At 39.8% G+C, this 24,591-nt stretch overlaps 1 protein-coding gene across 4 annotated transcripts in view; it reads left to right on the forward strand.

Moving 5' to 3' along the window:
• Positions 1-7,337: 7,337 nt before the first annotated feature.
• The window catches only part of LOC110454853, a 35,766-nt gene continuing 18,512 nt past the window's right edge, over positions 7,338-24,591 (forward strand). The window contains exon 1 of one of the 4 annotated variants that reach the window (XM_021504620.1): positions 7,338-7,535. The gene's annotated coding sequence lies outside the window, so the exon portion shown is untranslated. The other 3 variants (XM_021504612.1, XM_021504604.1, XM_021504628.1) reach the window with 3 other exon arrangements.

The following is a 24,591-nucleotide window of genomic DNA, read 5'->3' on the forward strand; positions in this document are numbered from 1 at the left end:
ATCAGTTGATACCTATGTATAATATGTGTAGGTATTACCATAAATGCTAGGCCGTACTAACATGTACATTGTTTTGTTCTATTTGATTTCTATTCCTATTTCAGCGGATAATATAATAAATGTTTAGACCATGAATATTATTGAAAATGACATTTATAAACAACCTGTATCAAAGGTCTTAACGTGTACATAACAAATGATCATTGCAACTGAAATATTCCAGTCGTACCACCCATTTATCTGCTGGTATCGGCGAGGGTTACCTTAACATCGCATGAAATTGAAGCCAGCACTCATTCGTAGGAAAATAAGTTGCAAATCCCGATAGCATTTTTACGATAGAGTATGTTTTGTCTTCGATTACTCAGTAAACAAGTGCTGTGTGAATAGCCTATGGGAGATAACTCGTATTTATAACGTTGCACATTTCCTCATCTCAGGTCTAAGATTTCCTTTGTCGGAATTATTTGTAAGTACTTGTACGTGCAGAAGTCATAAGACCATCTCGCGTGGCGGGAGCAGGGAACACAACAGCACATGAAAAAATACAGGAAAAATGCTGCTGATCTTAATACTCCCTTAATTATCTGGGCATTAGTATTCGAGGAAAACCCTGTCCAACTTTGTGAACAACTCTATGTTCGTTAGAAATCAGGACAACTTTCTGTCAGCTATAATATTCCGCACAACTCTCTGTCAGCTATAATATCCCGGACAACTCTCTGTCAGCTATAATATCCCGGACAACTCTCTGTCCGCTATAGTATTCCGGACAACTCTCTGTCCGCTATACTATTCCGGACACCTCTCTGTCCGTTACTGTATAATATCCCGGACAACTCTCTGTCAGCTACTGTATAATATTCCGGACAACTCTCTGTCCGCTATGATATCCCGGACAAGTCTCTGCCCGCTATGATATCCCGGACAAGTCTCTGTCCGATATAATGTTCCGGACAACTCTCTGTCCACTTTACTATTCCGGACAACTCTCTGTCCGCTATAGTATTCCAGACAACTCTCTGTCCGCTATATGATATCCCGGACAAGTCTCTGTCCGCTATGATATCCCGGACAAGTCTCTGTCCGATATAATGTTCCGGACAACTCTCTGTCCGCTTTACTATTCCGGACAACTCTCTGTCCGCTATAGTATTCCGGACAACTCTCTGTCCGCTATAATATTCCGGACAACTCTCTGTCCGCTACAATTAGTTACACGGATTTTTGGCAGGGTATACGGGATGGTATGACCCTTCAAGATTTCGTATTTCCTGAGGCCGATGAGATTTTCGTATACTCCATGAGATTTAAGAATGCGGTTTGGTACACTGTAGTTTTTAACCAATCAGATTCCTAGATTTTTCTAAAAGGGGTAATAATGTATAATATTCTGGAAAACTCTCTGTTCGCTATGATATCCCGGACAACTCTCTGTCCGATATAATGTTCCGGACAACTCTCTGTCCGCTTTAATATTCCGGACAAATCTGTGTCCGCTATAATATTCCAGACAACTTTCTGTCTGTAATATGTTTTTGCGGATGGCACTTTTCGGAACTAATCAGTGTTTAAATTGTATGCACGTGATCAATCGCACAATTGGTCCGAATTATTCTGACGTTTTATCGACCTTTTTCTTATCGGTCTGTCGTCGATTAACGTCAGAATAATTCGGACTATCGCACAATGTACTAAGCGTGATACTTAATTATATATACATGCAGACTTTTGATGTACCCTTTCTGTGGGTCTGGTGCGATCTTCTTCAGTTTGACGTAGCGTAATATCTCCAGTTTCTGATTTCAGTTAAATCACGTCATGTCGGAGTTATTCATGAAAATATGGATGTATATGATAATGAGTGTATGAATTTTGATGGAATTGAACGGTAGCGATGGGTAACTAATTAAGAACATGACATTTAGCATCGGAGACGTTCCGTGGAAAATAGAAATGCAATACATGTAGCTGACTATTCATGAGGAGAGAGTCCCGAAAGCTTCCGAGATCTTTGTTAATTCTCATTCGGAATACCCTTTCCGTCATTTTCTACGAAACTGCTAGGTAGCATAGGCGAGGTGTTCCGAATGTGTTAATTCTGTATCCAGGGATGGACGTTTTAGATACTGTGTGATACAATGTTAGCCATAAATGAATCATCCGTTTTAAGTTCTGGTGGTTCCGGATTCGAATCGGTATTGTCCGCTTCCATTCCCGTTCTTTGCTTTCCCGAATTCCTTAAAATTACGATAACCGATTTGAAACCAGCTAAATCAACACCAAATTATACAAAAAAAGTCGACAAGGTGAAACGGTTCGACTGTCTGGACCACGTCATACATGCCTCCAAATATATCGGTAATTTCGATAAATCGACAGACGGAATTGTTCTCTCTGTTTTTCCAAAGTGTTTTATGATGAAGTCCAGTTTAATTGACAAAGTAAAGATGACAAATATCATCCCCAATTTCACGACATTTGAGGATGGAAAGTTTAGTGAAAACATATTTCATTGTCAAGCAGAGACTTAGTTTGTAACAGACTGTTTTTAGTCTATCGACACAAGGGAAGTAACTCTCATGTCCATACGAGGATTGCTATCAAATGCCGTTCAGTACCGTTTGAACACTCCTGTATTAAATTAAAAACATAAACATTTTACTGTTACCGTCCCTATCACTATGTGGTCTTTACAATTAAACATGTGTTCCTAATAGTGCTAAACTGTTTGGGAGTTGGGGTAATAGTTAAAGTACATTGACTATAAAGTACATTGGTTATAAAGTACATTGGCTGTGTGTAATTTCCCCAGATTTTGCCCACAGTAAGTTACATGTTGAGGTGGTATGATTGACAAAGTTATAGCTCTTCTGGGTAATTCTATAAAATTGTAGTGAAATTATTAATGTTATCGTTTGCAGAATTTTTCTTTAAAATGTTTAACAACGGAAAGCTGTCACCTATTTATTTCTATATGTCCGTCAATCACCTGTATACTATTTACTAGATTAGTTTCCCTACTACATGGAACATAAAATTATACATATGTCTAGCCTGTTCCGTTGTTTACCACACAGACTACTCTAGCTGCTGGACAGGCGTCGACTATTGATTTCATACAGAGACACATAGATGAGAATAGGTATTAACCTGTGTATTTCGTATAAACTTGAGTTTAAATAAATTGTATTGCATAAATACTACACAAAAGGATTGGCCGCAAGTTATCACAACCTATCGACGTTCTCTCCATAATACAAGTACACATATGCAAAACTTAGCAACGCCCTAATAATAATAAGAACAAAATATATTTCACATAGTGTAAGAAAAGCAGAAAAAATAGGACAGTAGAAAAAGAGTTAGAGATCAGAAAGAAAGAAAAAGATACTGATAGATGAATTAAGTATTACAACAGATAGGTAAAGATGACATTATATAATGACATGTATTTACGCAAACCTTTTACTATCAACAATACATTTTTGAACATGCTTACATATCGCTTCGTTTGATTTCATATCTAACGAAGTATCACCAAACAAAAGGCTTTCTAATGTAATATTGGTATAAACTTTATTTATTTATCAAAAATTATGAAACAAGCTATTTCAACTTATATTAATCACTCATGTAGGCCCGGATGTTAGCGCGTGGGGGGTCTTAGTGTGGGAGGAAACCGGACTACCCGGAGGAATCCCACGTGATCGGGCAGGTGACCACAACGTCTTCACGTCCGATCAGGGAATCGAACCCCGGCCGCCTTGGTGAAATAAAAAGCAAGTGCGCTATCCACTACACCACCTGACCACCCCAATATTGGTATACCATATTAAATGTTGAAACATTGTATTTCTTTGTACATTATACATTGGACAACAAAAAATAAAATGATTAGCGTCATCCATGTTATGTCCACATCTACAGGATGGACTGTCAATTAGATTGACACGGAATAAAAAATAATTAAGATTACTGACATTATTACGTAAACGACAATGTAAAATGTTCAATTTCCTATCTCCATATTTTTTATATACTTTTTCACATAGGGGTACTTTATTTGGTTTGATAGCACTTTTAAACTGTTTCAATGTCACTTTTTCTTTTTTTCCAGAGACAGGTTATTCCATAAATTACATGTATCATGTATAAAAGAAGACATAGTACGACTAAGACGATAGTGAGGAATTTGATATTCATCTCTATTTCTAAGATTATAAGCAGACAGGTCAGACACTAAGGTAAGATGGTATACACTTAATAAGAGGTTACCTAAGAGTCAACAAAACTATATGAAATCGAAAATGAACTTCTGTAATTACATGATTAAAGGAAATGTTTACATTGAAACCATTGAAAGAGTAAAATGAAAGTAAGACCAGGTGTTCCGGAAGGCTAGGCGTCTTCTGCTTCATCGACGAGACCTTCGTTATAATTCGAGGACAAAGCCAAGTAATATCAGGGCCCATATTCATAAAACTGTTCTCATGCTCAAGCACGGATTCTGAGCTTAAACAAATGTTCTTGTTACTCGCTTAAATCATGCCAAACGATCAAAAAGTTGAATTTGTAAACATTGAAAACAGTTTTCGGCTTTAAGTCTCTTCAAAGTTGTTCCAAATCATTGAAAAAAAAGTTGGTTGAGCATGAGAACGGTTTCATGAATACTGGCAGCTCTCATAGTGAGATCTAGAATAGTGACAACAAAACCCAAACCTGCCTGTGTTGAGAGTGTGTCCATCATCAGTCGACATCTACCAAGGAAAGCATATTCGGAGCAAATCCCTGAATACCAAATCAAAACCGTAGGCTGGACATGCTACTGTCGAGAAAGGGATAATTAAGATTTGTCTCAATAATTATGACCCATTGTTTTACGCTATGGGTAATACTTAGATTACCAGCTGTTCTAAGGTCATCTAAATTCAGTTGCTGTAGCGTTTGCTTGTAGTTGAAAAACATGGAAGCAATTACTCTTTAATTAGAAGCGAACCACAGAGAAGAATATGATTGGGTTCCAAGCGATTCTTGTTTTATACGTTAGATATACAATGTATGTAAAATTACAAAAAATCAAAAGATAAGTTAAGAGGTCAATCCAGCGAAAGGTTTAGATAAATCGAACGGTAAGTTTTCACATATTCTTTCACGTTTTAAATATTTTGTTTGTTTTATTTACAATCTGTTAAATCTAAGTATTTTTTAATGTCTTATAATAACTTGTGCCTTACCCTTTTGCTTCTGTTTAACAATTAATCATGTTTAATCGCCCGGTTGTGTAGCCCTATGCCTGAAGTGAATGACAATGTGACAGGCAGTAGCATACTTCGACAAGATAATTGCATTACTTCTTTGAAAAGAACAGCAAATATGATTGCAAACTGTCAATTAAAATTAGCAGATTCATGACACGAGTATGTTGAAATAGACAATATACCACGTCAGCTGGAACTCTCCTAGTGTGTCATAATGACATCGAGGACAGACAGCACCTCACAACCATAACAAAGGGTCCCGTGTATAACGATATGAGAATATATTAAGCCCTACAATCGAATGAATATCCCTCGGTATTTAGCTTAAATAATGAGAGTAAATGTTATCAAACAAAACGAAGGAATTGTGCAATTAACGAAAATATGTCCGTTACGCATATGACGTGCATTTTTTTAGAATATGATAAATGGTAGTAATTACATGGAATGACAATGGAAATAAATATTTTTTAATTAAAGTCGATGCACATGTTGTATATCTATGAACTGTAGCAGTTGACGATCAATAAAGAATTACGAAATAACAATGATTTACTAACTACCTAAATATGCAGCGACATGCTGGCAACCACGCCCCCGCCGCGTGGGTGGGGCTCTCCCTATGTTTACGCTCTCACTAATACTTAAATACCAACACAGTTATCTCAGTTTAAATCAAATTAACGTGATCATTCTAACTGTGCTATTTATCATATTTTTAAAAGGAATGTTGATTTTTAATAAGCCGTAATAGCTCGTTCACTTAACAAGCATGTTGTGCTAGACAAATGCAGTTTTATAAGAAGTACACAGATATTCGGCGTTTTATCAACTTCCGTAAAACTAACAAGGCTCAGAAATAAACCAAACAGCAGTTTGTTCTTCACACGTAATCCGGGAGATTTTACGACTAAATACAGCACGTTATGTCTAGTTCACTATTTAAACATTTATAAGCAAATGTTTAGATTCACTACACACATTCGCCCACTCGACAAACGGATGGCGGGTCCTTATTAGCTCCTTTAAAGGGTCATCAGGTGAGGCGGGTGTTTTCTGGCGATAACGTTCCACATTCAAACCTTATAATTATGAGTGGTCGTTTATGGGAAGGCCATTTTATTTGTGCAATGTATATGGGACCGACAGAATGTTTGCTCTGTGTTTTCAATTGTTGATACATTTGTATAAAAGTCTGTGTGGGTATATATGCCACACAGGTGAAATATATAAATCAACCAGTGAAAAACAGGGATAAATATACGAAACGTAGAATTAAAGAGCTTCGACTTCACAATTACATAGAAAAACATACACATTATTTTTTTGACGCTTAAATTACAACATGATTTTTGAGCCACGCTGTTCCTATATATAGATGCCGTCTGATAACACTTGAATACGAGTTTGTAGTGTGACGTGTCCCACTAAACTGCACCCCGTTCCCTCAAACAGTAAAAAACGAACAGGTATCGGTAACAATTTGACGACGTCCTTATTGGCGGTTATCGACAGATCTCGCACATCCAGTGTTACAAGACGAGCAGATAACATTCAAATGAACAGAACAGCTGAAACATGCTAACAGAGATTTATCTTCCTTAGCTTTTGTAAAATAGACAAGGCTTATTGTTATTTTTACACGTGGTTGAAAGAATTCGCTGAGTACCGGATCCGATGGAAGATTATGGGTTCATTTATTCTATGAGCTTAACAAACACAAAATTAAAGATAAGAAAATTCTGTAATATTTCTGAAAAGTATTTGTCATTTTAATGTTCCTAGCTGACGCTGAATGTTTTAAGCCCCAGCAAGTATATTTTTGAAACAAGATAACTTTATTTACGAAAAATGTGTGTTACTGATAAAAATGTTTTCACACCGAGTTTTAAAGCTAATCATACGTAAAACGACCAGGCCTGTGTTGTGTCGGTGTGAACTATCTGTTTAAAGCAAGACTGGTACCCTGGAAGGCTCACCGGCCGGTCTCGACGTTGTTACATACTAATGTCTCGACGTTGTTACATACTAATGTTAGCACAAACAAAAGACTTTGTCTGTATTTCCTAAGTATTGACAAGCTCGTATCTTATTCCCTAGCCGGTAGCACGCGAGGGAGGGCTATGTACGGGAGCGATGGTCCCCTCGATCTCAGAGAGTATTAAAGGGACCTGCACATTCACTGGGGCGTGAACTCCATAACAAGGAAACCGGCATTTGAACCAAAAAGGTTGAAGAGGGTGTCTGACAAAGGGCGTCCTTTAAATTAGACAGGTATATAGCATTAGTATATAAGTACACACGCGAGCCTCGCATAGTATAGCTGTAGTAGTAACACGTACGTGTACATCTCCCACTTTACCAGTACAGCGCCAGTGTATCGGATAGGACGAGTGTTTTACTGACAACTTGGATGTTGAATGTAAAACGAACGTTGATTTTCTCAAACAGGTTCGCGTTCATTTATTACATAATTGGATTACGTCATCTCGAAAACCGCAGGTATAAATATCGGTGACTCAATAGTCCTGGGATTACCTGTTCACGATAAGGTAGGTGTCTTTTTCAGTACTGTAAGAAAGATTTAATCCAGGTGATATACTAACCTAAGAATGCAAGATTAAGGGTAGTGTGACCCGGCTACCCATATATAAATTTGTCTTAATGTTTCTGATATGGAGTAAGAAACCAGGTGACATAGTACTATATGTATATACTCAGTATACTATATGTAAAAATATTTCATGACGTCGCTGGTCTGGATACATTGATAAATGTCAGTAAACAAATTAAGAATATATGTGGTCTGGTGTTTGGTTAAGGGTGGTCGGATGGCGCAGTGGATAACGCACTCGCCTTTCACCAAGACGACCAGGGTTCGATTCAAACGATTGTACATGAAGAAGTATTTGGTCACCTGGCCGGACCACGTGGGGTTTTCTTTGGGTATCCGGTCTCCTCCCTCATTTGACCCTCTGAGCGCTTCCATCCGTGATAGCAAGATTGATTAATATAACTCTGGAAACAAATCGTTCCGAAATTAATGTAAAATATATGTTTAGAATGGCTCTGGTCTGATGCTGGAATAGTAGTATCTCTGTTTTCGATACATTGCTCAATGTCTAGATTAAGAATGACTTTGGAGTAATGCTAGATTAATGTATTTGGTCATGTTTTGGTAAAGAAATGGCTCCGATCTGGTGATGAAGTAAGAATGACTCCTGTCTGGTGATGGAGTAAAAATGACCCCCGTCTGGTGATGGAGTAAGAATGACTACTGCCTGGTAATGGAGTAAGAATGACTCCTGTCTGGTGATGGAGTAAGATTGACTCCTGTTTGGTGATTGAGTAAAAATGACCCCCGTCTGGTGATGAAGTAAGAATGACTACTGCCTGGTAACGGAGTAAGAATGACTCCTGTCTGGTGATGGAGTAAGATTGACTCCCGTCTGGTGATGAAGTAAGATTGACTGCTGCCGGGTAATGGAGTAAGATTGACTCCTGTCTGGTGATGGAGTAAGATTGACTCATATCTGGTGATGGAGTAAGAATGACTCCTGTTTGGTGATGGAGTAAGATTGACTCCTGTCTGGTGATGGAGTAAGAGTGACTCATGTCTGGTGATAGAGTAAGAATGACTCCTGTTTGGTAATGGAGTAAGATTGACTCTCGTCTGGTGATAAAGTAAAATTGACTCCTGCCTCGTTATGGAGTAAGAATGACCCCTGTCTGGTAATGGAATAAGAGTGACTCCTGTCTGGTGATGGAGTAAGATTGACTCCTGTCTGGTGATGGAGTAAGATTGACTCCGGTTTGGTGATGGAGTAAGATTGACTCCTGTCTGGTGATGGAGTAAGATTGACTCCTGTCTGGTGATGGAATAAGATTGACTCCTGTCTGGTGATGGAGTAAGGTTGACTCCTGTCTGGTGATGGAGTAAGATTGACTCCTGTTTGGTGATGAAGTAAGGTTGACTCCTGTTTGGTGATTGAGTAAGACTGACTCCTGTCTGGTGATTGAGTAAGATTGACTCATGTCTGGTGATGGAGTAAGAGTGACTCATGTGCGGTGATGGAGTAAGATTGACTCCTGTCTGTTGATGGAGTAAGAATAACTCATGTCTCGTTATCGAGTAAGAATGACTCTCGTCTGGTGATGGAGTAAGAATGACTCCTGTCCGGTAATGGAGTAAGAATGTCTCCTGTCTGGTAATGGAGTAAGAATGACTCCTGTCTGGTGATGGAGTAAGAGTGAACCCTGTCTGGTGATGAAGTAATATTGACTCTTGCAGTTTTTCTTTTGCTAAAGAATGATTTATGTCTGGTTTTAAGTTGATTGAATGTAACTGCTCTGATGCGGGGTTGGGATTTGTCTGGTCTCTGTGGAAAGGCAGGAGATGCTATTGGCTAGCAAGGTTGTAAGGATAGAGGTACCTCATCTGATCTGGTGCTAAGGCCAGACTATTTCACGTCTGGTCAAGGGCCAAATTCTCTCCTGCCAGTATGGTATGTCAGGACCATACTTTTTCGTTTCCAGTGCACGCTAGGACCAGGGCCAGAATGTCCAGTGCAAGGTACTAGGACCAGACCTGTTCGTGTGCTGGAGCCAGAATGTCTTCTCTCTGGTATTTCAGGTCCAGAATGTCTCATGGATGTTGTTTAAACCACGCCTCACTGTCACTGCCTTAACTTTTAAGATATATGTCATTGGACATATGGTGCTAGTGCTGCCCAATGTGATAACAAACTGTCAAGAAATAAGACTGATTGTGGTGATTTAAGTAATGGAAGTCTGCTGGCCTCTCCACGACACATATTTCAATTTACCAGAATCACCACCGGTTTATTGATCACATGTGGTGACAGAAATAGCTATTATATTTCTGGTCCAAAATGACTTAAATGGTCGATGTGACGTAAAACAATGCATAACAAACGCGCAGATAACGTAGATTTATTACATATATGTCAGTCTGACTCAAAAAGCCTGTTTTATATGCAGACGTTCTCATGTTTCCAAAGCAACATTTAACGGTGCAGCTTTAATAAGGGACAGACTATTTACCTACATCTGTATGAAGGCCAGACTATTTTATTTTTATGATTGGTGGGCGAGGCCAATGATTCTTAGAGACCCCTCCCCGAACAAATTGTCCCCCCCCCCCCCTATTGAAAAACTGTACACGTGTGTGTCAAAATAAAACAGTGTGTTACAATGTAGTAGCGTGCCGCATTAATGTGACGTCATTGTTGTGCAGAAGACGCCACATGAGGCACGAGGAACGTTACACGGGTACAAGAAACGATATGTGTGGTAAATTGAACTTCACGTGTGGAACAGGAAATTTTACGTCTGGTCAAACAGGAAACACTACAAGCTACACCGTTACAGGTTGTGGAGGCCGGAACTGTACAGTGTAGTATTTGTTTCCTATGTCAGAGGACGAGTAGGATACACATGTACTTATTTCAACCACTTAACATGTCTGTTCTCTATAACTCTAATCGTAAGCGACATGTTTAGTTTTGCTGTACATTAACTTTTATTAGACCCTCATCAGTACTACGGGAGTCCACAGGGACCTGCTAATCAATTATAATGTGATATTTTTAGACCTGTTCGGTTGTCTAGATAGTATCAACATACGTTTTGGAGTCACGATCATAACTCGGTAAAATGGAAACCCCGAACGATGAATGATCCAGACATATACCAAGTCATAGATTGCTAGGTCCCTCCGCCATAGAGGACTACACTCGGTCTTTCAGTTCATTCGTCCGTACACGCGTCGCTATATTTTGTATGCGAGTAATGTCGCTTCCTGAAATTGAGTTTCGTCCTCCACTTTATACGTACATGTAGTAGTCGCCCCTTGTTCATTTTAATACCAATATTATCCGGAGATATGATTCCTTTATTTTTTCTAAATGCGTTCACCTAACTTGTTATACTATGTATCATGGGATGTTCAATATCTTAATCGTGATATATTTTAAATAACAGTGCCGTAATGGTTACACCCCGTATTATGGATTGCTCTCCATAGTTTCCCTTATTTTAAAATAATCTCGTAACTTTCGATGCGAAATCCTTCGAATTGTCGTTGTTAGCTATAGGGAGATTCGGGCATATGGAAGAGTCATCACTATGGACTTGTACTCGAAATTACTGATAAAGGTGTGTAGTGTATTGATATCTTAGACAGATAAATATGTGTGGTGTGTGCTGTTCATAGCATGTGTTCTCTATCTTTGCCGGGTTTCTACAAATGTCTATTTATCAGAAACTATTGACAGACAGCGTGTCTGCCTTGGGTATCTTAATGGTTGTCTCGACATATTTTTATGTTAGTAATAGTCACGGCGACTTTTCTTTATGTTTGCTGATGTCAATTCTCTCGAAGTTCGACTGTATGGTGCAGAGAGGTGTGTTTGTTGTAGTGTATCTATCAGGATCTCCACGTATGATATCCCGGGTAACGTCTGATGGGTAACAGCGGAAGCTTACTACAGCCAGAAAACTCGAATATTGGTCTGACAATTTTGTGTTTTAAATTTAAATGCAAAACGAAATTACGCTTGAAATAGTTTTGGATCGTCCCAGACATCATGCAAACTCCAAGACAGCATGAAAACACGGAGCTTCGGACATCATTGATTCTCTAATAAATCTTTGGTTCTCAGTCCCAAAAACTATCGATCTTTCTAGATAATATTGATCTTCGAGGCACCATTGGTCCCCACAGACATAATTGGTCCACACAGACATCATTGTTCCCCAGAGATATCTTTGGTCCACACAGACATCATTGGTCCCCACAGATAAAGATATCATTGGTCCCCACAGATATCATTGGTCCCCACAGACATTATTGGTCTTCACAGATATCATTGGTCTCCACAGAAATCATTGGTCACAACAGACATCATTGGTCCCCACAGACACCATTGGTCCCCACAGACATTATTGGTCCCACATTATTGGTCCCCACATATGTAAATCATTTGTCCCCACAGACATCATTGGTCCCCAGAGACATCATTGGTCCCCACAGACACCTTTGGTCCCCACATAAATCATTGGTCTCCACAGACGTTATTGGTCCCCACAGACATTATTGGTCCTAACAGACATCATTGGTCCCCACATAAACCATTGGTCCCAACAGACATTATTGGTCCCCGGAGACATTATTGGTCCCCACAGACATTATTGGCCTTCACAGATATCATTGGTCTCCACAGACATCATTGGTCCCCACAGAAATCATTGGTCCCAACAGACATCATTGTCCCCCACATAAATCATTGGTCCCAACAGACATTATTTGTCCCCAGAGACATTATTGGTCCCCACAGACACCATTGGTCCCCCCATAAATCATTGGTCTCCACAGACATTATTGGTCCCCTCAGACATTATTGGTCCCCAGAGACATTATTGGTACCCACAGACACCATTGGTCCCCACATAAATAATTGGTCCCCACAGACATTATTGGTCCACACAGACATCATTGGTCCCCACAGAAATCATTGGTCTCCACAGACATTATTAGTCCCCACAGACATTATTGGTCCCCACAGATATTATTGGTCCCCACAGACATTATTGGGCCACACAGACATCATTGGTCCCCACAGATAAAGATATCATTGTTCCCCACAGATATCATTGGTCCCCACAGACATTACTGGTCCACACAGACATCATTGGTCCCCACAGATACAGATTCATTGGTCTCCACATAAATCATTGGTCCCAACAGACATCATTGGTCCCCACATAAATCATTGGTCCCAACAGACATTATTGGTCCCCAGAGACATTATTGGTCCCCACAGACACCATTGGTCCCCACATAAATCATTGGTCCACACCGACATCATTGGTCCCCACAGATAGAGATATCATTGGTCTCCACAGAAATCAGTGGTTCCAACAGACATCATTGGTCCCCACAGACACCATTGGTCCCCACATAAATCATTGGTCCCCACAGACATTATTGGTCTCCACAGACATCATTGGTCCCCACAGACATTGGTCCCCACAGACATTATTGGTCCCCACAGACATCATTGGTCCCCAGAGACATCATTGGTCCCCAAAGACACCATTGTTCCCCACATAAATCATTAGTCCCCACAGACATCATTGGTCCCCACAGACACCATTGGTCCCCACATAAATCATTGGTCCCCACAGACATTATTGGTCCACACAGACATCATTGGTCCCCACATAAATCATTGGTCCCAACAGACATTATTGGTCCCCAGAGACATTATTGGTCCCCACAGACACCATTGGTCCCCACATAAATCGTTGGTCCCCACAGACATTATTGGTCCCCACAGACATTATTGGTTCACACAGACAGCATTGGTCCCCACAGACATCATTGTTCCCCACAGACATTATTTGTCAACACAGACATCATTGATCCATACAGATATCATTGGTCAACACAGACATTATTTGTCAACACAGACATCATTGGTCCCCACAGACACCATTGGTCCCCACATAAATCATTGGTCCACACCAACATCATGGGTCTCCACAGATACAGATATCACTGGTCTCCACAGAAATCATTGATCCCAACAGACATCATTGGTCCCCACAGACACCATTGGTCCCCACATAAATCATTGGTCCCCACAGACATCATTGGTCCCCACAGACATTATTGGTCCCACAGATATTTTTGGTCCCCACAGACATCATTGGTCCCCACAGACATCATTGGTCCCCACAGACCCCATTGGTCCCCACATAAATCATTGGTCCACACCAACATCATGGGTCTCCACAGATACAGATATCACTGGTCTCCACAGAAATCATTGATCCCAACAGACATCATTGGTCCCCACAGACACCATTGGTCCCCACATAAATCATTGGGCCCCACAGACATCATTGGTCCCCTCAGATAACATTGGTCCCCACATAAATCATTGGTCCTCACAGACATTATTGGTCCCCACAGAAATCATTGGTCCACACAGATATCATTGGTCAACACAGACATCATTGGTCCCCACAAACATCATTGGTCCCCACAGACATCATTGGCCCCACAGACATCATTGGTCCCCACAGACATTATTGATCAACACAGACATCATTGGTCCGCACAGATATCATTGGTCCACACAGATATCATTGGTCCACACAGACATCATTGGTCCACACAGATACAGATATCATTGGTCCACACAGATATCATTGGTCCCCACAGACATTATTGGTCTTCACAGAGATCATTGGTCTCAACAGAAATCATTGGTCCCAGCAGACATCAATGGTTCCCACAGACACCCAGACATCATTGGTCCCCACAGACATTATCGGTCCCACAGACATTTTCGGTCCCCACATTAATCATTGGTCCCCACAGACATCATTGGTTCCCACAGACACCATTGGTCCCCACATACATCATTGGTCCCCACATACATCATTGGTCCCCACATACCTCATTGGTCCCCACAGACATCATTGGTTCACACAGACAGCATTAGCCCCCAAAGACATCATTGTTCCCCACAGACATTATTGGTCAACACAGACATCATTGGTCCGCACAGATATCATTGGTCAACACAGACATCATTGGTCCCCACATACATCATTGGTCCCCACATACATCATTGGTCCCCACAGACATCATTGGTCCCAACAGACATCATTGGTCCCCACAGATATCATTCATCACCACAGACATTATTGGACCTTCACAGCTATCATTGGTCTCCACAGAAATCATTGGTCCCAACAGACATCATATGCCCCCACATACATTATTGGTCCCCATAGCGAGATCATTGGTCTTAACAGAAATCATTGGTCCCAGCAGACATCAATGGTTCCCACAGACACCATTGGTCCCAACATAAATCATTGGTCCCCACAGACATTATTGGTCCCCACAGATATCTTTGGTCCACACAGACATCATTGGTCCCAACAGATAAAGACATCATTGGTCCCTACAGTTATCATTGGTCCCCACAGACATTATTGGTCTTCACAGATATCATTAGTCCCCACAGAAATCATTGGTCCCAACAGACATCATTGGTCCCCACAGACACCATTGGTCCCCCAGACATCATTGGTCCCCACAGACAGCATTGGTCCCCACAGACAGCATTGGTTCACACAGACAGCATTGGTCCACACAGACATCATTGGTCCACACAGATATCATTGGTCAACACAGACATCATTGGTCCCCACAGACATCATTGGTCTTCACAGATATCATTGGTCTCCACAGAAATCATTGGTCCCAGCAGACATCAATGGTTCCCACAGACACCATTGGTCCCCACATAGACATCATTGGTCCCCACAGACACCATTGGTCCCCCAGACATCATTGGTCCCCACAGACATTATCGGTCCCACAGACATTTTTGGTCCCCACATAAATCATTGGTCCCACCATTGGTCCCCCATTCCCACAGACACCATTGGTCCCCACATAAATCATTGGTCCCCACATACATTATTGGTCCCCACAGACATCATTGGTCCCCACAGACACCATTGGTCCCCACATAAATCATTGGTCCTCACAGCATTATTGGTCCCCACAGACATTATTGGTCCACACAGACATCATTGGTCCCCACAGACATCATTGGTCCCCACAGACACCATTGGTCAACACAGACATCATTGGTCCACACAGATATCATTGGTCCACACAGATATCATTGGTCCACACAGACATACAGACATCATTGGTCCACACAGATATCATTGGTCAACACAGACATCATTGGTCTCCACAGACATCATTGGTCCCCACAGACATCATTGGTCCCACAGACATCATTGGCCCCACTGACATCATTGGTCCCCACAGACACCATTGGTCAACACAGACATCATTGGTCCACACAGATATCATTGGTCCACACAGATATCATTGGTCCACACAGACATCATTGGTCCACACAGATACAGATATCATTGGTCCCCACAGATATCATTGGTCCCCACAGACATTATTGGACCTTCACAGATATCATTGGTCTCCACAGAAATCATTGGTCCCAGCAGACATCAATGATTCCCACAGACACCATTGGTCCCAACATAAATCATTGGTCCCCACAGACATTATTGGTCCCACATATATCTTTGGTCCACACAGACATCATTGGTCCCAACAGATAAAGATATCATTGGTCCCCACAGATATCATTGGTCCCCACAGACACTATTGGTCTTCACAGATATCATTGGTCCCCACAGAAATCATTGGTCCCAACAGACATCATTGGTCCCCACAGACACCATTGGTCCCCTAGACATCATTGGTCCCCAGAGACAGCATTGGTCCCCACAGACAGCATTGGTTCACACAGACAGCATTGGTCCCCACAGACATCATAGGTCCCCACAGACATCATTGGTCCCCACAGACACTATTGGTCAACACAGATATCATTGGTCAACACAGACATCATTGGTCCCCACAGACATCATATGTCCCAACATACATTATTGGTCCCCAAAGACATTATTGGTCCACACATACATCATTGGTCCACACAGATATCATTGGTCAACACATACATCATTGGTCCCCACAGACATCATTGGTCCCCAAAGACATTATTGGTCCACACATATATCATTTGTCCACACAGATATTATTGGTCCCCACAGACATCATTGGTCCCAACAGACATCATATGTCCCCACATACATTATTGGTCCCCATAGACATTATTGGTCCACACAGACATTATTGGTCCCCACAGACAGCATTGGTCCCCACAGACATTATTGGTCCACACAGACATCATTGGTCCACACAGACATCATTGGTCAACACAGACATCATTGGTCCCCACATACATCATTTGTCAACACAGACATCATTGGTCCCCACATACATCATTGGTCCCCACAGACATTATTGGTCCACACATATATCATTTGTTCACACAGACATTATTGGTCCCCACAGACAGCAAATGTCCCCACAGACACCATTGGTCCCCACATACATCATATGTCCCCACATACATTATTGGTCCCCACATACATCATTGGTGCTCCAAGGCACCATTGGTCCCCACAGACATCATTGGTCCCCACATACATCATAGGTCCCCACAGACACCATTGGTCCCCCATACATCATAGGTCCCCACAGACATTAATGGTCGTCACAGACATCATAAGTTTCTCTATATATTTAGTAATATCTTGACACGATATACGTTATTCTGTGACATCTAGGTTTTAATTGTAAATAAACATCGAATACACAGGGACTTGATAAAAGTGTTGATTATATATCAACACTAGTAACACAGGGACTTGAGATAAGTTTTGATTGAATATAAACAATAAACACCAAGGGGTTTTACACACAATCACTTGTATTCGTTGTGTCGTTTAGTATTCATCAGCACACCTCTCCACTACCTATCTATAATACTGATTTGCTTACGTCTTATCTTCTATTCCCCCGGCTAACCTTTCACACCTGCTGCCAAAACCTCGCCGAGAACAAATTACTTACACACATTTTCCAATTACACACAATTATATAAACTATTCCAAAGAGTATCACTTAAATACACAGCGTCTGTATAACTATTACACAATGTCGGAAATCAATGTTTTCAGGATCAGTACACAACCTCACATCAGAGCTGATCCTTGGTTACCACACTCTATTCCAGAGTCATGACTATAAAATTTAGAAAAATTGAAAAACGTCATCAGAATGCCAGTTTGAAGTGTTAACCGTTGATAGAACCTTGCTCGTACTGCTGATAAATTACCGATGGGAAATGATAACGGCGAGTCTATTAGGTTCCCCTATCTGACCCCAGCTTGGGAACATGCAGAACAGACCCGATGGCAGCTTTTTTCCTGTAGCTTTATCAGCTTGATAAAATCAAAACTGTAATTTTAATTTGGGGGTAAACTGGTCTAGAAAAAAAAGGAAAAAAATGAGAAACATTTACCAGGGAAATATCAATGTATCCTCAATTGGTCATAAATTCAAACGGTTTATTTGATGTTTAGACATTTTTATTTCTTTCAATTTAAATCTTATGAAAAGTATTTAATTAAATTTTAAGAAGCTGACAAGACTTGTCTCATTTGGCCTGGGTTTGGAGGGGGACCTACAAGTGCCTGTCTGGCAAATTAGCTCCCCCTCTCTGAGTTTCCATCAAACGATCCCTTAGTCTCTCGAAATGGGCCATATGGCTTCGCACCTTGTCCCTAGAGAAGATTCCCGCATCAGTAAAAAGCATCAACCATAAATGTCTGCATGTACGCCATAATTGATTCGGTAACATGGCCAGCGGTCCACTTATCTGATCACCTACCACAAAAAATACGGTTGTTCCCCTTGCGTAATTTATAATCCCGCTTTCGAGATCTTGCGTGGTTCTTTCCAAAATCCCGTTAAAAATATTTTAAGATTCTAATCTGTTAAATGATTTATGGATGTGTTGATAATATTCCACAAAATACACCCATGGGCTCTTAAAACATGACTTGCATAAGTTGTGTAGACCAAATAACTATACATTTCGTGAAATAAACTCGCAGTTGAAGATGCTTGCTATAGATAACATATGTACAAATGTACATGTATTACACATACTAGACTGTATAGGGTAATCAGGGGTGGTGCTCTATGCATGCAGAATGTGCATGTTTTTTCTTTCTCTCTTTAAAATTGCAGTTAGAGCACAAAAAATACATCACTAGAATTAAGAACTTCCGTTTAGTAAGTAACAGGTGAAACTCATCTACATATTTGTAACACATTAAAATGTCTTAACAGTATGGCGGGGAATCGCTTCAAAACCAAAAAAATACACATATATGTGAAAGAAGTGCATAATTAGAGATAGCCAGGACAGTGTATCGTTGAAATTGACACGTGTAACATTTAATTCACTTTGGTTTAAAACCACACAAAACAAAATTGGTCCTGATCGAGGCTGTATGGGGTACCAGAAATTTGTTCTAAATTTCTTATATTTTTGGTCAAAGAAACTATTAAAATTCTTTTAAAAATTAAAAATAGTTTAGAACAATATTTCATCCCAACCCCCTCCAACCAACCGCCAAAACATTATCATGTTTCATGTAGAATGCCGAGGTATCACGAATGGATTAAAATATGTCTATTTTTTGCCCGGCGCACCTGTGTTGGTATATACAGTAGTCGAGCTAGAGGATCTGTTTATAATACCATGTCATAAATAATGGGAAGAAGTGTACATAAACAACTTTACACTGACTAACCCCAGATACATGTGCACGAAGCGTGGCGTCCGTCCGCTTAGTACTACCTACTAAACCACGACGTACTTACAGGCTAATCCGAGCTTATCGAGAGACCGGTTCCGTCAAAAGATTGCTTCATCCGTCCGTCTGTTTGTCTGTTTGTCTATTAAAAGTTTTCACTAGAAGCATGTTGCTTCCGCACATTTTTCGGAGAGTATGTATCCGCCACCGTTATTTTGTGGAGTTTGATGATGTTCTCCCTTTTGTTTTGGTGTCTCCTCCATTTGTTTTCCCTTTTGATTTGATGATTCGCCATGTTCTACTATTTCTGAAGCTTTTGATTCTGTTTTCCTTTTCGTTTTGGTGTCCCCTCAAGTTACGTTATTTGATCAAGTGTGATGGTGTTGATGTCCCCTCAAGTTACACGTATGCTATTTTATGGAGTGTGATGATTTTTTTTCCGTGTCTCCTAAAGTTATGTTATTTTGTGGAGTTCGGTGATGAGTTTTCCTTTTGTTTTGATGTCTCCTTAGGTTTTGTTATATTGTGGAATTCGATGATGTTTTTCCTTTTGTTTCGGTGTCTCCTGGTGTTCTGTTATATTGTGGAGTTTAATGATGCTCTTCATTCTGATTTGGTGTCTCCCAAGGTTTTGTTATATTGTGGAGTTTGATGATGTTTTTCCTTTTGTTTCGGTGTCTCCTCAGATTAGTTTAAATAATATTTTATTCAATATAATCAACAATATTACAAATATAACTGTAAATATGGGATGGGAAAACAAGCTTGGAGCTTATATTAATTCCTTTCCCAAACAAATCAAAAGGCAAATGAATCTTCGGTACTGGAGTACACCTTATTCAATATGGAATGAATAATAATAAGGTTTAACAGATAACATATATACATGTACATGTGGTGAATAGAATTGATAATAGACATGATTTATGACGCCATAAATTGCTAGTCTGTAAGTACAGGTCACCTTATTGTATCGAATACCGTTAAATGATACAGCACACTAAGTTTCCATATTTAAAACAATTGGTACAAAAATATTAGCTCAAGCGTTTACTTAGTTTAATATAATTTCGGACTGTCAAAAATATTTCCTCATTTTTCTGTTTGGAGTAAATTCAGTAAGAGTAATATCTAACTGATGTAGTGTATTTTGTCTGATTGTGGTATAATTGTCACAAGATAGTAAAAAATGATGGGTACTTTCAACTAATCCGCAGTTACATAATGGACTTTCCTCTAAATTTCTTATGTATCAGTGTTGTTTAAGATTACTACATTTAAGCCTTAATCGTGTATGTAAAATTTGAAGATGTCTACTTCCAATGTTAAAATATTGAGGTATTATTACTTTATCCTTTCGTAAAAAACTTTTAATTATGTTAACGGACGGATTTTCACGAATATCAGATTCTGTTATTCTGTGGAATTTAATGATGCTTTTCCTTTTGTTACGGTGTCTCCTGGTGTTCTGTCATTTTTGTGGAGTTTGGTGATATTGTCCGTCCTTCTGCTTTCGTGTTTATTCAGTTTCTATCATTTTGTGGAGTTTGATAGTGTTTTTTTCCTTTTGAATTCCCGTCAAGTGCAGAAACATTCGTTAAAAGGGTGTCTGATTCCGATATTGTCTTGTGTCATGTAATATAACAACAACAGCGTGCTTAGTCAGTAATCGTCACTTTCTTGTGAAACAGACTAGTCTATGGTTCAGTGAAATAGCTTACAAAACGGACAGGGATTCGTAATTCGACTAGCTTCATTTGTACTCTGATACTAAAACGGTTTGCTTACTGCAACCGAATTTAGTTTGAATGCAGACAAGCAAGTTAAATTGTAGAATACAATCTGCACGCGGACGAACCTTGTTAGAGTGCGTCGTTACATGCAAGGGTAGTGTGAACAAGCATTGATCGTTAACTACCGCCCAGACAACAGGTTTGAATCCGTACAAATGTCCGGAAATCACGATCAATCACAATATTTGGTCTTCGTGTACGTGTTGCAGGACAAAGGGTACACTGACAAACACACTATTGGGTCTGCGTACATGTATTGCACAGAGTATGCAAAAACGTCATTTGTTCTGTACCGATATATCTCTGAGCCGTCAGTCTACGTTCGAATGAAATACTCCAGTAATGGCAGTAAGAAATCGCCGCTAACAGAGAGGCACAGGAGAAGAGTTGCTAACAGTAATTTCTCTGGTGTCGAAACATCATTGATGTTATGCAGAGGCCATTATCGCTTATTGCTTTACACAAGATAGCCATTGACATGGTACTTAGTATAAGCTAAGTACGGTCTGTATGTGAATTTCCATACATTAGTATAAATATTATATAGGTATATGACTACATTATTGATATGATGGTTGTACCAAGAAGGGCACTGGAACAGACCTCATGACAATTATATGTCGTGTTTACATATCACGTTTAACCAGGCAGCACACGATGTCTGTAATAGCAGGCGTGGTACGTACATTGCATCACGTTTCGTGTATCACATTCTGAGAACAATTTGTAACACGCATTTAGCCAAACAATTTGTACCATAAATTCTGCAAACAATTTATACCACTCATTTTGCACACAACGTGTACCACAAATTTGATACACATTTTTGTAACAAAAATTCAAGTGATGAAGTTTTGCAAGGAATTTCGCGAGTAATTTGTTGTACCACAAACTTTCGCGCTTTTATAGTAAATAATTTGTACCACAATTAAGAGAACATTAACTTGAACCAGGCATTTACTGGTCTCCCATTTAATCAAGACTTGGTCAGTTAAACGATACAAGGACATTATTGGGTACTGAAGAAAATTCGAATTCCCTTTCACACATGGTAGGTATAATTCATAGCATGCCTTACATATGTACATTGTATTTCACATATGGCATTGAACACAACGGCTACAGACATTTTCTGTTTCTACCAATTCTACGGGAGAGGCAGGCGAGTAATATGGACTTGTAGTAAGTTCCAATTTGGAGAGCTATCCCGATGTAAATAGAGTCTGATTAATGATATTCCGTATCGAGGCGCTAGTGTGTAGATGTATGGGCCAGCAGTTAGCGCAGGTCTGTAGTCGGCTCCCGAGTCCCGTAAAGTGTTGCTCTGATGTGATAGAACGGCAATTCATAACTCGCAAAGGATATAAATGACCGTAAATGAGTCAGAAACCCAGATAGACTGTCGGACTGTGTGGACCAAAGGAAAGTAAAAACTCATGGATTATTTTTATAGTAGGATATATGTGAATATTCTGTAGTAGGATTTCCCTGCTAAAAAGGTACGTATATATATCTGTACACGTATTGTGTGTGTATACGCTATATCAGTATTGTTTATGTACGCTACTAGTTCAGGAAGGAACTAGACAAGGACAACTTTCATAGAATTTTAAAATATGATTTGTCATAGTGTAAGTAAGAAAGGAAACATCGTACGTGTTTCAGTTTGTATACATGTAAATTTAACACCAGAACAGGTGTGTCTAAATTAACCACTATATAGAACCTGTGAGAGCGGAATACGTCAGATAATGGACAGGTATATACATTAGTATTTTAAACAGTTATTACACTATATTATGATATAAAGATGTAGTGTGTTTGTCAAGGTGGGTGGGGTTAAGAGTTTGGGTGGGATTAATGTTGGGGGTGGGGGGCTGAACATGTGCGCCTCTAAACAATTATAATTGCAAGTGTTTCACGAATTCCATCACCAATTCGAACTAGACAACCCCCTTTCTCCCCCTTTTTTTCCTTACTTGATCTCTACAAAGTACTAAATACTGCTTTGAGACATTTCTTCCATTATTTATGTTACGGTAGCTACTCGCTTCCCTCAATGTCCAAAATTCCAGTGTCTTCATGTGATGCCTTTACCAGCCCTCGGTACTAAATCAACTACATGTATACATTAGAAATGTCTGCTAGCATATGGAACTTTCCTCTCACTCATCGTCGACCATATATCAAACGCGCTGGCTGTTCAACAGAGTAGAGAANGAGGGGGGGGGGGCAGAAAAGTTTAAAACATTCCAGCATTGTACATGACCGATTTGCCTTTCGTAGTACAAAATAAATAGTTAAAACGATTGTATTGTCGGAAACTTTGGCCCACGTTTTAGGTAATGTACACAGAGCTGTAGGTATACAAACATCGGTTTATCGCCGACTGGTATACATGTACAAAAACTAGTTATATGGAGCCTTCAATTCGGTGTCTAGTTATAAAAACACGACGTATAGTTTATGGTGGCAGTAAATTGGATTTTCTCACTGATATTTTGATATCCTATCAACCTATCTCCCCTGCACTCCTCTGTGGAGTTGTGACTCATTTTAACGTTTAAGAGTGAGATGACGCTTTCGCCAGAAGGTATATATATATATATATATAAATTTTAATTGCATTTCTTATACATTCTTTGTCGTATCAGCATATATCGGAAGAACTAAAAACAGTACATACTTACAATCACTTATTCATACACAAACCGTAACACTGAACATCTGATTAGTCTGTTGCCCGAAGTCAGTCACTACGTATAGTAAACACAGACATTTCTGACCCAAAAACCAATTCAAGTGTATATGTAACAGTAAATATCTAGTAGTCCTAGTTTCAGGATCATGGAACTCCCATTAGACTTAAGATCAAGTTTTAAGTATCAATAAATATTTCTCTTAGGAATTAGTCTAAAATAATATACATTATTTTTGTAATATGTACATGATCATATTTGTCAAAACACATTTTGATTCAGAAAGAAACAAGAGGCCCAGAAGGCCGGTATCGCTCACCTGGATATTTATACTGTCAAAATATTCTCATAAAATATAAATCTGTAGATTTTTTCCTTTTTTTGCTCTGCTTCTATGGGAAAATCTTTCATTGTACAAGATTTAAATCCCTGGCTCCTGGGATACCCTATAGTAAACTTTGCTGAAGTGTGTTAGCCATTTGTCCACACCGGTGAATGGGCGTTACTAATATTGTGACTAGCCCC

This window comes from Mizuhopecten yessoensis, unplaced genomic scaffold (genome assembly GCF_002113885.1).
Source record: "Mizuhopecten yessoensis strain PY_sf001 unplaced genomic scaffold, ASM211388v2 scaffold917, whole genome shotgun sequence".
Classification (NCBI taxonomy): domain Eukaryota; kingdom Metazoa; phylum Mollusca; class Bivalvia; order Pectinida; family Pectinidae; genus Mizuhopecten; species Mizuhopecten yessoensis.